General features: G+C 48.1%; 1 pseudogene; it reads right to left on the bottom strand.

Moving 5' to 3' along the window:
• Positions 1-1,501: 1,501 nt before the first annotated feature.
• LOC121525199 lies at positions 1,502-2,804 on the bottom strand (annotated as a pseudogene).
• Positions 2,805-5,044: the final 2,240 nt, after the last annotated feature.

Raw genomic sequence — 5,044 nt, 5'->3', positions numbered from 1 at the left:
CTATCTTTTCGGCCCTGTCTCTTTTTGACCCCTTCCCTCTTCGGCCCTGTCCCTCTTCGACCCTGACTGTTTGGCCCTGTCTCTCTTCTGCCCTGTCTCTTTTCAACCCTGTCCCTCTTCGACCCTGTCTCTTTTCGACCCCTTCCCTCTTCGGCCCCGTCTCTCTTCTGCCTTGTCTCTTTTCGACCCCTTCCCTCTTCGACCCTGACTGTTTGGCCCCGTCTCTCTTCTGTCCTGTCTCTTTTCAACCCCGTCTCTCTTCGGCCCTGTCTCTCTACGGCCCTATCTTTTCGGCCCTGTCTCTTTTTGACCCCTTCCCTCTTCGGCCCTGTCCCTCTTCGACCCTGACTGTTTGGCCCCGTCTCTCTTCTGCCCTGTCTCTTTTCGACCCCTTCCCTCTTCGGTCCCGTCTCTCTTCAACCCTGCCTCTCCAGCCCTTCCCCTCTTCTCCTCTCCCCTGCTTACTGTGACAGTGACAGACAGCTGAGATTAAGAGGCAGCTGGCAGTGTTAGATACATGAAACTGGTCTGTTATTACTTTTCATTGGCTCTGAGCTAAAATAGGACACTAAAGATGTGAGCGATACAGGATTTTAATTTGAAAGACGGCTCCGTCAGGCCCTTGTATCGATGGGGGAGGGATGGGGGCAGAGTGACGGCGTACATGTGTGAGTATTGATGGTCTGTCTCCGCTGGGCTTTGTTTGACTCTTATAAATGTCTCTGCCTGTCACGGCCCCTGAGCTAGGGCCCCTGAAAAGGATGTTATCTGCTTTCCTCCCCCCTCCCTCTCTGAGCCGGCCTGATATCACTAAATGTCTCAATATGGAGGCTAACAGCTCTCATACGGCTAAATGTGCAGAGATGCTTCCTTAACAAATGAAGAAAGATCTGTGTCACTTATGTGATCAGTGAGAACACAAGAAAACCAGGTCTGACTGACCGAGGGGATCTGGGGCAGGATTCATGTGGACCTGGAGGTACTCATAAGCAAGAAGAGCAGTACAGTCCTAAATGTCTCCTGGCTTTAAGATGAATTGTAAAGTCAGGCTCTGATGTTTTAAAGCTCAGAGCTTGTGTAGAGACCTGTTTCAAACCAAAGCCAGTATGGTCCAGAATAGAGCACTGAGGGGGGACGTGGATCTAGTTCAGACTCCTGTTCTGGTCATGGAAAACAATGTCCAACCTTGTCATCTGATTGGATATATCAATCCATTTATTCACCTTTTCCAATAGATTATCAATAAGATGTGGATTCCAATAATCACATAGAAATCAATCTTGCGCAGAATACCAGCAACAACAATCAGAATATGAATGATTTAAAAAGTATCAGGATTCATTTCAGGTATCGGTGCATATCTATCAGAATCAGATCAGAGGTGAACAAAGAGGATGGGTCTCTGATTTAAACGCTGAAAGGAAAGTTTCTGTAGTCAAATATCAGAAGTGACCGGATCAAATGCATCAGAACATCGTGTTTGTTTAGTTTGGTTCCACGCTCACAGAGATTTCTCTGGAAGAATCTGCAGTGAGGAGATAAACTTAGAATAAAAGAATGGAACCATCCTGTCAGTGAAAGTGTGTGTGAAGGAGTGTATGAGTGTGTTAGTAACAGGATCAGAGAATGACAGCTCTCCTCTGTTACAGTCCAGATTCACTCGGATCCTCTTTGGTTCTGACTTCACTGAGAGATCAGTGGATCCATGTGATGGTGAGCATGTTCTGTATTTACCACCACAGACCTCTACTGCCCAAACTCTAGACCAGATGTCTCTCTTCCTCTCAGCAGACTCTGGAAACACTCCCAGAAACCAGACTTTACTGTCTCTGACCTGGACGTCCCAGCTGTGAGTCCCTGAGTTAAAGCCCTCAGAGCCCAGGACAGACCAGTAATCATCAATCCTCTCCGGATTATCAGGAAGCTGTTGTCTCACTCCTCCTCTCACAGAGGTCAGATCATCAGACAGGATGAGTTCTGGATCAGCGGTGTTTGGGTCTAGAATGACGGGCGTGTAGGAGACCATGTCCTTCATCTTGGTCCAGATCTTGAAGCCCAGGTTGCCCAGGTGTTTGGCCTGGTCTATCAGAGCTCCTGAGGGCAGCTGTGGCTCCTCCAGCAGGGGGCGCTGCTGGACTCTCTCCACTGCAGCCTTGTAGTTTCTCAGGAAGGAGACGTCTTGGGCCGTCAGCTGGTCCTCTGTGGCTCTGACTGTCTGTGAAAGATCTGCTATCTGTGCCCTCAGAGCCTCCATCTGCTCCTTCATCCTCTGTCTCTTCTGATCCTCTTCCTCCCTCACTGCACGCAGCCTGGCCTCCTCTTCCTCTGCTAGAAACTGATGAAGCTTCTGAAACTGCTCCTTAATCTGCCTCTCTGTGTGTCGGGCCTGGACCTCCATGTGAGCTTCTGTTTGATCAAACTTCACTTTAACGTCTTTAAGAGCCTCTAACTTCTTCTTTCATCGATGGGTCTGAATCGGTGCACAGTGTGTTTTTTTGAATCTCTGCAGACGAGACACACCAGCTCCTGATGGTCCAGACAGAAGAGTTTGAGCTTCTCCTGGTGCAGACTGCAGAGATCCTCTGAAGCTCTCTGTTCTCTCTCCTGCAGAAAAGTCTCACACAGATTCTTGAGGGCAAAGTTTGGAGCTATTCTGTCCTTAGACTGTCCTTGTCCTCTTTCTCCTTCCAGATCTTCTCCACACACTCTCTACAGAAGCTGTGGCTGCAGGACAGCATGACAGGATCTTTAAAGATGTCCAGGCAGACCGGACAGCTCAGATCCTCCTCTAACTTGGACTCCATTTTGTCTGGAGTGAACCTGGAGACGCTGCAGACAAACAGGAAGCCACTCCCCGTCCCTGAAAGTTCCTTTCTCTTTGGTTCTGAGTTCTTTTAAAGTCTGCTTCAGTTGGTGGATTCAGTACCTGGTTAAAGTGGAAGTATTCCTAGTATCCCAGTAGAACCAGTACTCCCAGTACTCCCTCCTGCTGTTCTCTCCCAGTGGAAGTGGTGCTGGTTTTGGTCCGAAGCTCTTTCTCTGTTGGAGTGAGCGTCTCTTCAGGTCAAAGTAACAGTCTGTTTTATGGTTGGTGTGAGATAATGCAGGTGAGGGGGCGGAGCTTCTTCAGAGCAGGAACACAGAAACCAGTCTGGACAGTACTCAAGTAGGTGGTTTTATTGGGGCAATTTGTTTATGGTGTTTACCTGTTGGACTGTAGGTGTTACAATGCAATTAAGCCTGAACTTTGTTCCATTCAAAAGGGTAGAATTCACTTCCTTCTCAGCATCAGTCCGAGTGAACTCATGAAGTTAGAGAGAGCTAAACAGCTGATTCACCTCAAACCCTGTTTCATCATCATTAAAGGCACAGGATGAAATTTTGATTGACATATGTCACATACTCAGGCGACCACATCACAGACTCCGAGGACCACATCACAGACTCTGAGGACCACATCACAGACTCCGAGGACCACATCACAGACTCCGAGGACCACATCACAGACTCCGAGGACCACATCACAGACTCCGAGGACCACATCACAGACTCCGAGGACCACATCACAGACTCTGAGGAACGCAGCACAGACTCTGAGGAACGCAGCACAGACTCTGAGGACCACATCACAGACTCTGAGGACCACATCACAGACTCTGAGGACCACGTCACAAGCCTTCAGGTTATCTCTGTCTAATAGTATATTATGTTGATGATTTCAAACATTTAAGTAAAACAAATATGCAAAAAAAAAAGGAAAAAAGGACGGGTTGTAGAGAAGCAGTGTAGAGCTTTTACACCTTTCTCCATTTTTAATGAATGATGTTTCACTTCCTGCGCTACATCAGGGTCACATGACTTAAACCAGGCTTTTTATTGGTGTAATCCATTCTTAGTGAATCACATCCTGGTTGTTCCTCTTCTTTTGTGTCTAACATCTTAATAATGGGGGTGTTTCATGTCTTTTGTGTCTCTCTCATGTAAACCTGACGCTCAGATAAACAGCAGGCCCTGATAAGACCGTCTGTGGTGGTCGCTACAACAGGAAGTGGTGTCACGCTCAGATTACAGCTGATATCTCTCCGTGCAGCCTCAGCCCTGAACACTGCTCTAATGATGATGTATGGGATGCAGGAACGTCCAATAACGCGGCGTCTCCGTGGTGACGGTGGGACATCTGCATGTTGGCTGTTGGCGAGGGCCCGTGTCACGTCCTGCGCTCTGTGTGCTGCATATTAAAAGCTTTATGGAGGTAATTAAATGTGTGCTTAATGGCGGCGAGTTGGCAGAATGATTGTGCGATTGAATTAGCAGTTATGATGGCGAACATTACGCCATGAAGTAAACGCAATTAGCCACGGCGTTTCCTCTCCTGCTGTCAGCTCAGTGGCTTCATGTGACTTCATCAGCTGTGTCACAACACTTTATCCTGATCTAATCCTCCGACAGCTCTGAGTGGACCCCCCCCTCCTCAGCAGACCCTTTTACCGGGGGATCACGGCGCTGACTCATCCTGATCATAACAATAATCATCATCATGACGGCTGAAAGGACGCATCAGAGCTGAAGACTGCAGGAACGAGGAAGAGGAGACAGGAGAGAGAACTTTACAAGAAGAAGGTTTGGGATATATATGAGTGAACATGACAGCTGTGGGACACCTGGGGGACACCCGAAGGACACGTGGGGATACCAGTGGGACACCTGGGGGACACCTAGAGGACACCTGTGAGACGACTGTGGGACACCTGGGACACACCTGGGACACACCTGTAGGGCACCTGGGGAAGGATGAATGGATAAAGGAGGGATAAAAGAATGAAGAGAAGGAAAAAGAAAGGATAAATGATGAAGGAATAAGGGATGTAAGGAGGAAAGGATGGATGAACAAAAGGAAGGGAAGAAGGACGGATAGATGGATGGATGGAAGGAATGACGGACTTAAGGAAAGAAGGAAGGTGGGAAGGATAAATGGATAAAGGAAAAGCGGGGGAAGATGAAGGAAAAAGATTGAAAGAAGGAAAAAAGGAAGTAAGGAGGGAAG

Source organism: Cheilinus undulatus, linkage group 17, assembly GCF_018320785.1.
Source record: "Cheilinus undulatus linkage group 17, ASM1832078v1, whole genome shotgun sequence".
NCBI lineage: Eukaryota > Metazoa > Chordata > Actinopteri > Labriformes > Labridae > Cheilinus > Cheilinus undulatus.
Note: the sequence above shows the minus strand (reverse complement) of the source record. Positions and strands in the feature narration are given on the sequence as shown.